The following is a 17,892-nucleotide window of genomic DNA, read 5'->3' on the forward strand; positions in this document are numbered from 1 at the left end:
GTATCTGGTTAGCCTCATGATCTCACTTGAAGCTTTTATAAAGTAATTAAACCTATCAAATTATAATTTCAATTGGGAGAATTTCTTTATGGCCAAAGAGCAGTATTTTGAAATTCTCCCAAGTTGTACTATTTACTGATTGCTGGAGGGCCGTGAATGGAAATCTAGGGAGCTGGAGGAGTAAAGTGCCGCCCAGTTTGGAACCCATCTGACCCCTGGAACCTGTGAAGCAGACAGAATGGTCACAAGTTCCCTAAAAAAGCTGCTCACCTATTTGTTTCTTAATTTTCAAAATATATGTTACATGTAAGTACTAAATAAACCATAGTAGCACTCATTTGTCAAATGGATAAACTGGTTTCACATTTTTTAATATTAACTTCTCTGGTTTTGTTTTCTCTTTGAGGTATTGGGGGTTTTTGGGGGGGTGGGGGGTTCAGAGAGAGAGAGGGCACAGTGAACGAGGGGTAGAGAGAGAGGGAGAGGGAGAGAAGCAGGGTTCACCCGATGTGGGACACGAGCTCACAAACTGCGAGATCATGACCTGAGCCAAAGTCAGATGCTTAACCGACTGAGCCCCCCAGGCGCCCTGAGGTATTAGATTTTTTAAAAGATCTGCTGCTTTTCCAGGTAAGATGATGTAGTATATCTTTTGATACTTTCTTAGAACAGTAGTCTTCATGTTCTACTTCTAGGATTTCTCTAAGATCTATTAGTGAAGAAAAAGAAGACTATCAACTTGGAAGATTAAATACAAAGACCTATTTAGTACACACAAACTAGGAAAAAAGAAACTGTAGGAATGATACTTGGTTTAGTTTATGGGAATTTTTTACAAAATCTTCCCATTTCAAAGACTCAGAAGTATCAAAGATTTCATTGTTTTATCATATGATTACAATTTTACATTGACAGTATTTGGGGTATGATTTCCATTTTTATCTTTTAAAATATCAGGTATCAGGGCACCTGGGTGGCTCAGTCGGTCAAGCGTCCCACTTCGGCTCAGGTCATGATCTCACAGTTGGTGAGTTCGAGCCCCACGTTGGCTCTGCACTGACGGCTCAGAGGCTGGAGCCTGCTTTGGATTCTGTGTCTCCTTCTCTCTCTGCCCCTCCTCCACTTGCATTCTGTCAAAATTTTTTTTTAATTTTTTTTAAACATTTATTTATTATTGAGAGACAGAGCATGAGAGGGGCAGAGAGAGGAGGAGACACAGAATCCAGGTTCCAGGTTCCAGGCTCCGAGCTGTCAGCACAGAGCCAGACACAGGGCTTGAACTCCCGAACCATGAGATCATGACCTGAGCCGAAATGGGACATTTGACTGCGCCACCCGGGCACCCTGTTAACTCTTCCTGAATGGTGTCCACCACTGAATGGTGACCTCTGGTCAGCTATCGCTCATGGAGGGTTACTGTCATATCAGGCCTGGTGTGGCAACAGACAGGCATCCACACATAATCCCCGATCCCAAAGACCTCTTTGCTGTCTTACCCCATTCAGGCTGCTCTAACACAAGCCTAAACCGGGTAGCTAACGAACAAATGTGTATTCCTTACGGTTCTGGTGGCTCGGAGATCAGGATCAAGACCGGCAGATTTGGTGCCTGGCAAGGGTCCGCTTCCAGCTGCGCTGACTGCCCACTGTGCCCTCCCATGGCAGAAGGGAGAAGGCGGCGCTCAGGTGTCTTCCGTGAGGGCGCTAACCCATGACCTCATCACCTCCTAGGGGCCTCCTGGGGGTTAGTTTCAACATCTGAATTTTGAAGAGATGCACACATTCAGTCTATAGTACCAGTCTTTCATCTCGCCTTTTCCTTTAAGTCAAGGCAGATACAAATTAGCCCCCTGGTAATAACATAATTAATTTTTTCCCTACTTGTACATACCAGAATCCCAGTAACCCGGGCCAAGCCAAAGTCCTGGGCACAGCCCATAGGGCTGTCGCTGACTCCTTTCTTCCCAAGGCAGGTGTGACCAGCCCGAATGAGTCCATGCTGGGGACTTTGAGAAGTCTGTGATGGATGGGAGTGGATGACAGTACAGCAGGGCTCCAGGGCTGTGCTATTTACAGGGTGTGTCTACTTCCTCAGGAAACACTCAGGCTAACAATAGGATCTGCCAGGGGCTGGCCTGGGGGGTAGGCATTGGAGGCACTGTGCTAGTTTGGGGACACCAGCAAAGCTGAGAGGGGCAGGGAGCTGTATTGCAGATACTCCCTTGAACAATAAACTGACTCCCCAGTATCCTTGACCTCGGCCCATATCAGGAAATGGTGAGTTAGCAGTGGCACTGAGAGAACATTGTCCAAAATATCCAGGAATCCCTGGATCTTATCCTTGAGGGAGGTGTAAGCTCGTGTGAAAGCAGCCTCACACAATGACATGTGCACAAATGCACACACATATGCACACACACACACACACACACCCTGAAACACCGGGGTAAGGGAATGGCAATTACTTGCTGGAGATTTTATTTTTATTTTTTAATTTATTTTTATTTTAGAGCATGAGTGGGGCAGGGCAGAGAGAGAGAGAGAGAGAGAATCTTAAGCAGGCTCAGCCTGGAGCCGAACTCAGGGCTTAATCCCACAACCCTGGGATCATGGCCTGAGCCGAAATCAAGAGTCAGACACTCGAGGCACCTGGCTGGCTCAGCGGTCAAGCGTCTGACATCGGCTCTGGTCATGATCTCACAGTTTGTGACTTCAAGCCCTGCATTGGGCTCTGTGCTGACAGCTCAGACCCTCAACCGACTGAGCCACCCAAGCACCCCTGGAGTTCCAATTTTTTTTTTTATTTTTAATTTTTTTAACATTTATTTACTTTTGAGAGAGAGAGAGAGAGAGAGAGAGAGAGAGACAGAGTGCGAGTGAGGGAGGGTAGAGAAAGGGAGACAAAATCCAAAGCAGGCTCCGGGCTCTGAGCTGTCAGCCCAGAGCCCGAGGCAATGCTTGAACTTCAACCTTGAGATCATGACCTGAGCTGAAGTCAGATGCTTAGCTGACTGAGCCACCCAGGCCCCCCAGGAGCTTTCATTTTCAAGCGGCAGTACAGAGCTCTGGTGCACTGCCTGAACCCCAACAGATTCAGGTCTGCTTGAGGAGCTAGAAGGAGAAGCAAACCAAAGTCCTCTGTCTACATCTAGCCTGAAGCCTGAATCCGAATCCTGAAGGTTGCCTCCGCTAGCGAGAAGAACCGAAAGAGGAGAAGTGAGTTTGATCTAGTGCCCATCACAGCGTTCCCCTGGGCCGTCCTCCCAGGTCCTGACTGCGGGGAGGAGGAGGAGGCTCGCAGGAGGAGGACGCTCCTGGGGGAGCTGCCTCCAGACTTCTCTCACTTCACAAGGGAGGAGAGGGAAGGATCGAGAGGCCCTGGCCTTCATCCTGGAAGGGCCACCTGGGCAGCCTGCACGTGGCTGAAGGGGCCTTTAATCCGACTGCTGTCCAGCAGCCCTCCTCCTTTTGGGAGCGAAACAGAGACGAAAATGAAAACCAGTACAGGTTAGAGGGTGGCTTTTTCTCCACCAGAGCCGAAAACACCTTTCTTGGAAGCAAAGTTTGAATGTTTTCCCTTGATTTATTTTGTTTGCTTCATTATTCACTATGTTTTGGTTCATTTACACAGTCTGTATTCATTATCTATTGCTGTGTAACAAATGACCCCAAAGCTTAGAAGCTTGAAACAACAAACATTTATTACCTCACAGTTTCTGTGGGGCAAGAGTCTAGCCATGGCTCTGGTCACTCCCAAGTCTGCAGTCAAGCTGTGGGCTGGGCTTTCAGTCATCTGAAGGCTTCACTCGAGGTCCATCTACCGCTAAGCTCCTTCAGTGGTTGTTGGCAGGATTCAGTTTCTCTAGGGCTGTTGCAGTGAGGCCCTTACTCCCTTGTTGGCTGTCAGCCGGAGGCCTGACCATATGGGCTTCACCACAGGGCAGCTCGCAATGTGGCAGCTGGCTTCATCCTAGCTGGCAAGTGAGAGCAAGAGAGGAGTACCAGCAAAATTGAGTCACAGTCTTCTGTTTTTATCTCAGAAGTGAAACCTCACCATTTTTCCCTGTTTGCTTCATTAAAAACAAGACACTGGGTTCAGCCCACACTCCAGAGATCACACCAGAGTCTCTGGATGGTTCATTTTATGCGTCAATGTGACAGGGCCATGGGGTGCCTAGATATTTGGTCAAACATCATTCTGGGTGTTTCTGTGAGGGCATCTTTGGAGGAGATTAAATTGGCAGACTGAGTAAAGCAAGATTGCCCTCCCTGTTGGGGGTGGTCTCCTTCTAACCCATCGAAGACTTAAATAATACAAATAGGCTGACCTTCCTCCAAATAACAGTGAATTCTTCCTGCCTAACAGCACTTTGAACTAGAATATTGGCTTTTCCCTGCACTCAAACTCAAACTGAAACATTGGCTCTTCCTAGGCCTTTAGTCTGCCAGCCTTCAGACTGGGATCATACCATTGGCTCTCCTGGTTCTCAGCCCTCCGGCTCAGACTGGCACTGCATTATTGACTTTTCTGGGTCTTCAGCTTGCTGACTCACCCGCAAGTCTCGGGACTTGCCAGCCTCCGTAATCTCATGAGCCAATTCCACGTAACAAATCTCTCTATATATAAATAGATGATACATGCATACAAACATACACACATACATCCTGTTGGTCTATTTCTTTGGAAAGATTCAGCTAATATAGGTGAGAATGCCAGGAGGCAAAGATCATCGGGTGCCACCTTAGAAAGCTGCCTACCACATGTTATTATAAATTTTATCCCATACTATCTCCCTACTTAGAGAATTATGATCCCAATCTAAGGATTTCAGTGTTTGCCATTTTTTCCCATTTATCTTGATTTTAATTCCTCCCGTACCATCATGCGTACCACTATATCTAGAAAAAATGTCCAGGGCACCACAGACAGGCAAGAAGTCCTTACCTACTATGATACTAACTGGAAGGGCAGGAACTAATTATGTTTCAGTATTGAATATTACATAGGCATAAGTTAAATTTAGTTTTTCTGATTAAAGCAAAATAATTTCCCAAATACCCAGATGGAATATTTCCCAAATTGTATTCCCAAATCAATTCCCAAATACATTTCCCAAATGTGCCATACCAGTACAGTTTTCAGAGGAAATTGATTGGCCTTCATTAAATGATAAACCAGCAATCTGACAGAGTATTCTTCCACGGGTAGATTCTAGAAGCTATTCTGCCATCTGCAGTCAGGGGATGGGACGGTTGAGTCTTGCTACCTCTTTAACTTCTCTTAGTCAAGGCTGATTACAACAAATTAATAAATTAATTTAAAAAATAGTGAATATCTGATTTGGTTTCTTTTTTCTTTGTGAAGTTTTTTCATAATTGTCAGTAACAAAGCAGGTTGAGCCTCTGGTGACAATGGATTTACTATCAGTTTACTGCATTTACCTGGTTGCGAATTAACTGGTTTGGTTTATGGACTATTCTAGCAGGCCCATGAAATGAGAGGATCTTCCTCCCCACAGAGATTGTCTCTCAGAGGGCCTTGGTAATTAAGGAGGAGCTGATGAGATCTGGTGGGTAGATCTCTGAGTGGGAGGAGCTGTTCTGATTAAATTAGGAGCATGAAACATGGAGGGTCCCTCTCTTTCCCCACTAGACCACGGGCCCCAAAGTCTGTTCTGTTTTTTTTTTCTCTGCTACAGAGAAGCTAGTCACTGCAGTAATCAGTACTAATTACCAACCCTACTCCCAACCCCACTATTCCCAGGCGATGACAATATCATAGGTCACTGTAGTACCTTAACCAAAACAAATAGTCTATAAAACAGTTTCTGCAACGGGCTAATAAAGAATTTACTGTAGTTTGAGGTCTGTTTGGTTTTTTTTTACAGACCCATAAACATACCTACAGTAAAATGCCCCAAATTTGTCTGCATACCTCAATGGACTTTTACGGATGTAACCACCAGCCACATCAAGATACAGAACATCCCTGTCACTCCAGAGGGCTCCTTCTCAGTCATTACCTGCACCCCAGCGGTAACTACTGTTCTGACTTCTTTCACCATACATTATTTTTGCCTTCTTGAACTCCACATAAATTAAATCGTATAGTGTGTACTCTTGTGTGTCTAGAATCTTCTGCTCAGCACTATGTCTGTGAGATCCACTCTTTCTGCTCCCATGGCTGTAGTTTGTTCTTTCTTATCATTGTATATAGTGTTCTTGCTTACGAACATACTTTGTTTATACAATCTACGGTTAAAGGACGTTTGTGTTTTTCCCAGTTGGGGTCCATTGTGAATAAAGCTGCTGTGAACATTCTCATACATAACTTCCGTGGACGGGCACCGTGCTCATTTCTCCCAGATAGATATCCAGGAGTGGAGCCTCTGAATCACAGGTGTGCTTGCTGTTTGCCTTCGGTACACCATTTTCTCAAGTGGTTGGACCAGTTTATACAATAACAAGAAATGTGCGACAACTTCGATTGCACATGTCATAGGCTGGGCTCCCTGGGACACAGGTTCTGAGACAGAGCTTAGTGTGCAGGATTTTTGTAATGAAGTGCCACTGGGACCAACTTCTGGGGGATAAAGTAAGATTGGACAGAGGGAGAAGGTGAGCTACAGTGTGGGGCTGACAGCAATCTGGGAGAGGGGTGGGGAATTAGAATGGCCCCTCAGAATTGTCCCCAGTTGGGTCAAGTTGGCTAATCCTTTACGCCCTCCAGCCATCAGTCACTGTGACCTTGGATGAGATGCAGCCCAGACAGTCTCTAAAGGATTGGAGAAGGAGGTTGTCAGCACTGCCAGCAGCTGGGGCAACAATCACTGTATTGAAACGAGATCCAGGCAGTGCCTCACGGTGTCTATCAGCTCCACGCACCCACACACATACCTAACGCCGTCAGTGTTTTTCATCTGAGTCCTTGTGGTGGGTGTGTAGTTGTATGTCATTGTGCGTTCTACCTTGCTTTTCTCTAAGGCCGATAATAGTCACATGCTTATTGGCCATTGGTGATCCTTTTTTGTGAAGTACCTGTTCAGGTCTTTTGCCCATTGTTTAAATGTGTTGTTTGTCTTTTCCTTTATATTTGAAGTTCTTTATATTTTCTGGATATGTATTTGTAGATATACCAGCCTAGTCTGACACTTGCCTTTTCACACGCTTGTTCGGGTCTCTTGACACAAGGAAAGTAGTCAATGTACCGATCTTTTCTTTTATAGTTATTTTTATTCTTTTAAAGAAATCTTTCTTACTTCAGGGATGTTCTTGACCTCTTTTTCCTCAATAGGTTGCTGAGTTGGCCTTATGCATAGAATAACTGTAGAATAATTCCTTTAATCATAGAGTTTGTTGCACAAATAAACATGAAGCTGCCATCATTAATTAGTCTTTGTTTCATATTATTGATGATTTATTGAAACATTTAACTGGGAAGTTTGGCTCTTGGTCAGTGGATCCCCAAATGCATTTTACCAAGTACTAAGTCTGTGTTAAATAGGAAAAAGAATTTCATGATCAAATAAATTTGAAAAACACCTGGTTAAACAAAATTAAGCATGTTTTCTACTGTAGAACTCCTTGGAATCTTCAACATTTTAATCTACATTATGCAACTTCAAGAGACATGATAGATGCATCCTGTCTCTAAATTATTTGACCATAGAAACCTTTTTTTTTTTCCTCAGAACATTTCATAGGACTAGTGTTTCACAGGTCACGAGTTTAGTAAATATAAGGCAAGGGGTATGATATCTGACAAAAAAAGAGGTAAAAAAAAAATGAAATCCAAGAATCCATAGTGATATATTAAAATTCCACTAAGAATAAGAAGGGGTTAGTCTTTTTTTTTTTTTTTTAAGAGAGAGTGTATGCACAAGCAGGGGAGGAGAGGGGTAGAGGGAGAAAGAGAATCCCAGGCAGGCTCTGCACTGTCAGCATGGAGCCTGACACAGGGCTCGATCCCACAATCCTGGGATTGTGACCTGAGCCAAAATCAAGAGTCAGACACTCAATGAACTGAGCCGCCAAGGTGCCCCAGCCATTTTTTTTAAAACAGGAGGATACTAGTTAATAAATATAGAAAGACTGATACAACCAGGAAATCATCATTTTGCAATTTTTTACATAAAAGTAGAATCAGGCAAGGATCAACAATGAATGCTAAGAACATTGGGTCAAATTGTTATGAGGAAATGGGACCTTCACATGGTCTCAATATATCATTACACAAAATACTTCTTCATTGTGAAGGGAAACAGTTAGCTTTTCAGTGGAAAGACCTGGTTGACACTAACTAAACCAGAGGATCCAACTTAGCACCACCCACAATGGGATGAAACCCATTATAGTCCCTGCTGTGATGCAATGGGAAGCGGCCCATGTCACTTATGTGGTGTTCTTGCCAGAAACGTTCTGACCCTAAGCATAGGAAAGCAATCAGACAAATCCTCATTGTGAGGCATTCCACAAGAATAGGTTTGGATGCTTCAAAAACATTTCTCTCAAAAGACAAAAATAGTGGAGTGGGGATGGGATGCTGCTCTATATTTAAGGTCGATGTTTAAGAAGAAAAAAATGGAAACAATGCCTCAACATTTCCCCTGCCTCCTGTCCTTTGCAGGTACAATGTGGTTGCATTAGCAAAAATTTACTGCACATACAAAGTCTCAAAGAAAAGGAATATGGGTCTCCACCCCCAAGGGAATGCATCAAAATCTGCATGTGGATATGCATAGAAAAAGCCAGTATTTCTCCTGATCTGGAAATTCAGAAACCTCCTTCCCCTGAACTTTGTACTCCACCCCTTTCTTGCTGAGAATCACCAAATTAAGTCAGGACTTTTCCTTTAACATACATGATGCCCATAACACTCGCTACCCAAATTAAAAAAAAAAAATTTTTTTAACATTTATTTATTTTTGAGGGACAGAGAGAGACAGAGCATGAGCGGGGGAGGGACAGAAGGAGAGGGAGACACAGAATCCGAAGCAGGCTCCAGGCTGAGCTGTCAGCACAGAGCCCTAAGTGGGGCTCAAACTCACGAACCATGAGATCATGACCTGAGCCGAAGTTGGCACTTAACCAACTTAGCCACCCAGGTGCCCCAACTCACTATCCAAATGGTCCAGCTTTTGCCACCCTTATGGCTAATACAAACTAAAGATGGCCCAGGGTACTGCTGCCCTGTGGTAAGTAAGAAAGCAACTAAGTAATTTTGGAGTCTACCCTGTGAACCCTAATGAAAGACTTAAGATAGACATAGACATCAATTATTCCCTTAAACCAACTCAAAGTTTCATTATCCCCTCCCTCCCTTCCTTCCTTCCTTCCTTCCTTCCTTCCTTCCTTCCTCTCTCCCTCCCTCCCTTTCTCCCTCCTTTCCTTCCTCCCTTCTTTCTTTCCTCCCTTTCTCCCTCTCTCCCTCCTTCCCTTCCTTCTTCCCTTCCTTCCTTCCTTCCTTCCTTCCTTCCTTCCTTCCTCTCTCCCTCCCTTCCTTCCTCCCTCCCTTCCTTCCTCCCTCCCTCCTTTCCTTCCTTCCTTTCTTCCCACTCTCTCCTTTCCTTCCTTCTTTCCTTCCTCCCTTTCTCCCTTCCTGCCTCCCTCCCTCCCTCCCTTCCTTTCTCCCTCCCTCCCTCCCTTTCTTTCTTCCTTCCTTCCTTCCTTTCTTCCTTCCTCCCTTTCTCCCTCCCTCCCTCCCTTCCTTCCTTCCTTTCTCCCTTCCTTCCTTCCTTCCTTCCTTCCTTCCTTCCTTCCTTCCTCCCTCCCTTCTTTCCTCCCTCCCTCCTTTCCTTCCTTCCTTTCTTCCCACTCTCTCACTTCCTTCCTTCTTTCCTTCCTCCCTTTCTCCCTTCCTGCCTCCCTCCCTTCCTGCCTGCCTTCCTTCCTTCCTTCCTTCCTTCCTTCCTTCCTTCTTTCCATCTCATTTACCACCAGTATTGTCCATGGACCCACACAGCTGGATTAGCTCCATGTCCTAAATCCAGACAATTGCTATTTAAGTCATTAACAGTATTTCCTTTTGAGAATGACTTTGGTCTAGTAGCCGCTCTGGTTGTTTTCTCTAGTAATAAATTAGTTCACTTTAGCAACTCCTGGCGTTTTCATTCACCACTCAGGGACATGTGATTTACAACTATAGCAAAACACACTAAAATTTTTCTACACTCTTTTCATTCACTCGTACAACAAGTATTTCCTTGTATAATTTTTTTAAATGCAAAAGTTTTTTTGGTTGTTGTTGCAAATATCATAGACAACCAAAAGGATTTCTCGGCATTAACTTTAAACCGGATGACAGTGATGGTTAATGTTTGTCCTAGTGTCTGTGGGGACTCTGTCAGAGTCTTGCAAAGCTGCCATGGTCTGCGGGGGGGGGGGGGGGGTGGGCAGGGGGGGTGGAAGGGCGGAAAGAAGCCCACGGCCCACAGGCAGGTTTGGCTGGGATGCTGGAACTTGCCAAGCACAAGCAGATCCTTCTAGGGACTCAAGGGATGGTCTTTGGAGGCTAAGGCCTGGCAGGAGTTCTCGACAGAGAAATGTGATACTAAGAAATGGAAAACCCTAAAGTAATGGCCAGCCTTCTCATCACTACTTGAAGGAGTTCCAAAGAGTAGGAAAAGAATACATCTTTTCTTTTTGTTTAATTGTCCCTGCAGAATTCCTAATGTGCCTTCAAAATGACTGTGTCCTCTTTTCTTTCTTCCTACAATGACTTATCAAGCCTCAGTCCTGAACAAATACCATCTGACATTTTAGCACATCAGTGGCTTAGAAAAATATAATTAAAGGTAAAATGTACTAGAACTGAACAATATAGATACCCTAGTCACTCACTTTTAATTACATTTGGATAGATCCTCCGTTGCCATGGAAACTCTCTCCTTGGGAAATTTTGGAGGCAGGGATCTGCTCCAAGTTTCACAGTTGTGTATCTTAAAGAAATTTTTTGTTCTATTTAGAAGTTCCAAAGCTATGCTGCAAATTTCCACTGGGATAACATGCAAACTTAGCTGTTGTTAGTTGCACAAAACAGTTAATTATAAAAGGCATTGTTTGCTTTTCATTGTTACAAATTGTTACAAATTTCATGGTTACAAATTCTTCCTATATGGAGCTAGTTTCTTTATGGTGAATAGGTGGGTTGATTCCTTCAACCTCTATGTCCAATATGGCAGCCATTAACCACATCCTCATGTAGCTATTTAAGTCTATGTTAATTAAAATTAAATACAGTACAAATCTTCGGTAGAACCACTTGAATTTCAAGCCACACTGGACACATTTTAAGTGCTCAATAGTCATAGGTAGCTAATGGCTGTGTTCTAGACAGTATAGATACAGACCACTTCCATCATAGCAGGAAGTTCTATCCAACGACCCTACATTACAGTAACGATCATTTGTATCAGCCCTATTCAGTTTTCTTTGCTCAGAAACAGTAAGAGACCACGAACACATACACGAGGCTAGTTTCGTGAGCTTGCAATCTGAGTAGTCATAAAGGGACTTGCACTTAGGTAGGACCTCAGGACCCTGGGCTGGGTTTAATGCTCTGTTGCCACAATCTTGCAATTCTTAATACTTGTGAACAAGGGACTCCCCACTTATGCATTAGGCTTCTCAAATATGTAGCCAGTCCTGCATATAGGAGATGGAGCTTGGATATTGAGTTATTTCCATTCCCTTGCGATTGGTTCATTTCCAGCCTCCTCTCCTATAGTCCTTAGAGAGTGAGGGAGAGCAGTTGGCACACAAAGCAAAATTCAGGTGCCTGCAAACCTTTAGGCTGTCTCCTCAGAGACCCTCATCAGGGATTCAGTTTTGAGTACATCTGTTCATAGGAATGCTTGAAGCCCAAACTGTGTCCCAACACCTCCAACATTAAGAGAAAGTTGGATTCTCTTTTGAACAGGTGTTTTCCAACATGGATTCTGAGTTGCCCACAGTGGAATCCCCTTCCCTTCAACAGCCTTGCCAACGCTTGTGTTTAAGCTTCAGCCTCGTTACTTCCACTCATCAGTTGTTCATTCCTTTATTCTCCGAATCATTCATTCAACAAATCTGAAGTATCTAGTATATACGAGACACTGCTGCAGATAGGAATAAAAAATGATATGACACGGACCTACTGTTGCCATCTGGTAAATTATGTGCTGCAATTAACCCAACATTAACAGCAGATATGGGAGGACAGTAAAATCAAACGCAGCCCGAGTATCATCAAGGATTTATTAGCTGCTCTCCACGTTTCCATGGTCACATTGAAACAAAAACAATAAAAACAGGATGAATGTAGCAACAATATGACTGATTCATGTACTGTGTTATGAAGTTCTCTTCCAGAAAGTATGTACCACTCAGAAAAAGAAAAAACAGCACGGGTAATAATAGTGTTAAGTAACAACACAGTAAATACCAAAGTCACTTTCACTTGCTTCTGGAATTCACTGTGTGACATGCTTTTCTGAAAACTTTGACTCCTAATTACGTTTGAGTTAAACTAACATTGCAATGGTGTTGCATTCTGTGAGCATATATGATCCAGGTATGTACCAAACAACAGAGGGAAGACAGTATATAACTGGCCAAACAGAAATTTGCGAAGGCAGAGACACTGAGCTGTCATTTTAAAAAGTATTATTCTTTCCTTTCAATATCTTGGGGGGACTTGCAAGAATTCCTACCATATAAATTGACTAGGAAATAAGAGCGAAGGGAATATAAAGAAAAAAACTTGGGGAAAAAAACCCCAGGGGTACAGTTATCCACAATGCATGCTGGATGGTTCTGTATTTCTGAAAGCTGAGCCCTTCATACTTGATTCTGAGTTCCCTGGCAGCCAAAGTCAAGAGGAAAACAAAACTATGGGATTTGAAATGTCCTTGGGTTAAAAATAACCAACGCTGGAGATTTGTTTTAGATATTTCTGTGGATCCCCATAAAGGGCACGCTGTATGATGTAGCAAATGATACCATCAACTACATAGTGGGGCCTGTTCTGTTGTTAGTCTAGTGATTCCCACCACTCATCTATTCTTTTCAATGCTTAATGTTTATACAATGATTTTCTGGATTTTCAGCAAAGGGGTGAGTTTTGAAATGTCCTAGTTAGAGTATTCCAGGAAGATGAGGACTTTTGTTACTTTCAGGCACCACGCGGTAACTAATCGATGGTAAGTGAACTTTTTGAAGGGAGTGAGGAAAGGATCTTCGTGAGGTAGCTCAGAATTTAGGGGTCAGATTATTTGACAGAAAGGCCCTCCTCAGATCCTTCATTATGAGAATGGTGTGCACGGAAAGTGCAGGAATAGAAGAAACAGAGGGAGAGAGAGGCAGCCAAGACAGAAACGGAGCAGAGAGCTGTCCTGAGAAGGTAGCCCTGTTGGATTCAGAGTCCTCCACCATGACCCAGAGGATGTCCTGTGAGAAGATGCTAGACATTCAACGGAAGCAGTGCTGGAGTCCGTGGGCTCTCTGGGCACGGCATCGGGGTAATGTTTGGGGGGTAGTAAGCGCATATGGACTATGTGTGTGTGTTCTCTTTTCTCTTTTTATTAATTAGGTATAACTGACATATAACATTATATGTTTCATACATTTTTTAAGAGACTTAATTTTTTAAAGCAGTTCTAGGTTCACAGAAAAAGTGAATAGAGCTATAGAGATGTCCCATATACTCCCCACTGCCCCACATGCACACCCCCCACTATTAGCATCCCACAGCAGAGCGGTATATTTGTTACAATCAGTGAACCTGTGTTCACACGTCGTTATCACCTAGGGTCCATAGTTTATAATAGGGTTCACCCTTGATCTTGTACATTCCGTGGGTTTTGACAAATGTATAATGCCGTGTATCCAACACTATAAGACTATATTTGTTTTAAATTGAAGTATAATTGACATATAACATTACGTTAGTTTCAGATGTGTAATATAATAATCTAATATTTGCATATATTGCAAAATGACCATCACAATAACTAATTAACATTCATCACCAAACATAGCTACAAAATTTTTTCTTATGAATCTTCTTATGAATCTTTCTTATGAATCTTTCTTATGAATTTAAAATCTCCTCTCTTAGCAACTTTCAAGGTCCATCCATGTTGTCACAAAAGGCAAGATTTCATTCTTTTTATGGCTGAATAAAATTTTATTATATATACACACACACATATACATATATCACATTTTTTTAATGTTTACTTATTTATTTTGAGAGAGAAAGAAAGAGAGAATGAGCGGGGGAGGGGCAGAGAAAGAGAGGGAGACCGAGAGAATCCCACGCAGTCTCCACGCTCAGCGCAGAGCCCATCACAAGGCTTGATCTCACAACCATGAGATTATGACCTGAGCCAAAATCAAGAGTTGGACGCTCGACTGACTGAGCCACCCAGCTGCCCCTATATATATCACATTTTCTTTATCCATTCATCCCATTGATGGACAAGGCTATCTATATATTTTTAACTTCAGAAAATCACAGTTCCTTATAGTCCTATGGCCAGACTTGACCATGATGTCATCAAGAGCTCAGGATTTGAGAACAGCCAGAGCCAAGTCCTCCATTTCTACAGCAGAAATCCATGGGTTCTAGGGCACTAGAATGAGGTGAATGGTGGACTTTCAGTTCAAGAGCTTTTTCCTGATTAACTCCAAGTTTGACTTTCTCTACTCCCAGTCTGCAAAACTATACATCCTAGTGGGAGGTGGAAATAGCATGTATAATGAAAAATAATGGAGTGTGGTATAAATTTAATTAGGAAAAGCCAATTATAATTTTACCTCAGAAGACTGAGATGCTTAGGGAAGTGAATTGAATTTTAAAGTTAATTAGGCAATAATATATCGCACCATTTGTTGAAAATCTTTCTAAAATTTATGTGCTCAATTTCAGAGTTATAATAGTAGCAAGGTTTTGGGTCCATATCGCTTTTTCTAATTCCTCATTAAATTGCCCATGAAAATACTGAAAACTAAAAACTGATAAAGCGCCGTCAAAATAAATAAATAAAATTAAAACAAAAACAAAAACAAAAACAAAAACAAAACAAAAGTGCCAAAATCAAGGTGGGATTTCTACTAACTGCATTATCCCTATATTTCTATATTTTACCACAGTTTAACACACACACACACACACACACATACACACACACCCTCATTAACTTAAAGGCAAAATACTAAAAGTAATCCCAGTACAGTAAAGGAAAAAAAGAAGAGAGCAATTTCTTATAATTACCATATCGTCAATATTTAACACTGTTCTACAAGTTTTACCCAATTCAATGAAACAAGAAAAAGATAGATAAGAAATAGAAGAAATTAGGAGACAACAATATCAGAGGTACACCATCGTCTATTTGGAAAACCTTAGAAAATCAATTAGAAAGCAATTGTAGCTAATAAAAAGGAACACAAATAAATACACACAATTCAGTGTTAACTATAGTCAATCAAAATATAATAAAGAAAAGATCCCACTCATCATTGCAGGGGAAAAAAGCAAGCAAACTAAAACACCTAAACAGGAGACACAAAGCCACGCAAGAAGGAAACCATAAAATGAAATGAGATTCCTGAGAGACGTCTTAACATGATGTTGCTGAAAAATCCAACACTGTTGAGATTTCATTTTTCTTACATTTAATGTATACCCATAATGCAACATCGGTCAAAATGCCAATTGGGGGAATGATAAAATATTCCATAGTTCATCTGGAAAATAAAGGGAAAGGAAGAGATCAAAACCTTTTAATAATGTACAGAAATGTCGAGGGGGAACAAATCTTGGGTGCCTGATCTTAAAGTGTTTGATGATAAATAAATCACATTTTATATATTTTGAAGTCAGACCTGGTTGAAATTATACCAACTCCTAGCTGGGTTATCTTTGGGCAAGTGACTAAGCTTTTCGGAGACAATTTTGTTTCCATTTTGGAATATGTGTGTGTGTGTGTGTGTGTGTGTGTGTGTGTGTGTGTGTGTAATGGCTGGTTAGAATTAAGAGATTATTTTCTCTCTTAGTACAATCACTGCCACATTTTCACTGTGATTACATTAGACAACAGAACCTTTAGGGAAACCCATTTCATAAACCAAAAGAAAATCACTTTTCAAACCTGGTAATAATTGACATTGAAGCCACACTGTGAATCTTTACAGGTTACAATAATACCCATGGCGGGTAATGGGGTGGTGAGGTAGATCCTAGAGGGAAAAATGGTGCAAAATTACTGGAGACTAATTTAAAAATATCTATAAGGATCCTCAAAAATATTTCTACTTTTAGGGGTACCTGGGTGGCTCAGAGCATCTGACTCTTGATTTTGGCTCAGGTCATGATCCCAGGGTTGTGGGATTGAGCCCCACGTGGGGCTCCTCACTGAGCATAGGGTCTGCTGGGATTCTCTCTCTCTCTCTCTCTCTTTCCTTCTGCCTCTCTCCCCCCTTGCTCTCTTTCTCTCTCTAAAATTGAAAACAAAAAAATTTTTTACCTTTGATTCAATAATTCTGTTTCTAGGAATCTAACCCAGAAAAAAAATAGATAGGAGTAAATATATTCATTGCTGTGTAATTTACAAAACTCAAATGTTCAAAAAAGAGACTGTTAAGTAAAATAGACCCATACGAGAATTTTTAGGCTATCTATATTTATGCAAATAAGAATGATAAATGACACGGTACAATGATCACAGTAAAATAAAGAATGTATATAGGGTATAATCTCAATTTTATAAATTAAAATCATGTAGATACCTGTATCTGTTTATGACAGGAAGAAATAATATAATAAGCCAGATAATATAGTATCTCTGGCTTCTTGAATTTCTCTTTTGCTGTTTTCTTAATATTCTACAATAAGTGATTATTGTTTACAATAGAAATTATGCTATTTATTTTTTTTAAGTTTATTTGTTTATTTTGAGAGAGAGTGCACATGTGATCAGGGAAGGAGCAGAGAGAGAATCCCAAGCAGGCTCTGCGTCATAAGCACAGAGCCTGATGTGCAGGGCTCAAACTCATGAATGATGAGATCATGACCTGAACTGAAATCAAGAGCTGGACGCCTAACCGACTGAGCCACCTGGGCACCCTGAAAATACATGTTACTTAAAGTAACATATCTGAAAACAATTAGACTGCTGTAAATCAAGAATTTAAAGAAAAGTATAAGATCTAAACATTTTTAAATGAAATAAAATATATAAGACTACTTCTCTGTGTTAGTATTGTTTAACCAGTGTAATTAATGTTGAGTTCATTGATTAACTCAATTGATTTGAGTTATTTAAAAGCCTTGAGGTTATCTCTGAAAATATTAATCATTCTATTATATTTATAATATTAAAGAATAGGATGTTAGACTTAATATGTTTTAGGTTAATGACAGACTATTCCCTGAAATTGTATATATATACATGTTTGGTTTTTTTTTTTTTAATTTTTTTTCAACGTTTTTTATTTATTTTTGGGACAGAGAGAGACAGAGCATGAACGGGGGAGGGGCAGAGAGAGAGTGAGACACAGAATCGGAAACAGGCTCCAGGCTCTGAGCCATCAGCCCAGAGCCCGACACGGGGCTCGAACTCACAGACCGCGAGATCGTGACCTGGCTGAAGTCAGACGCTTAACCGACTGCGCCACCCAGGTGCCCCTATACATGTTTGTTTTAATTGCTACTAATAAAGTTACCATTCCTAAAAGTTTTCTTTTTCTCTTAGAAAAGAAATTCAATTAAAAAAATGTTGTGAGTCACAGTTATCTGGGCTCTTGTTAATGAAAATTCCATAAAATGAAAATTAGACAGTACCTGCATACAATAATTTCCTATACCATTGAGGAACCCAGCCTGGCCCTTGAGATATGCCAAATCGGGGTG

Source organism: Acinonyx jubatus, chromosome A1, assembly GCF_027475565.1.
Source record: "Acinonyx jubatus isolate Ajub_Pintada_27869175 chromosome A1, VMU_Ajub_asm_v1.0, whole genome shotgun sequence".
NCBI lineage: Eukaryota > Metazoa > Chordata > Mammalia > Carnivora > Felidae > Acinonyx > Acinonyx jubatus.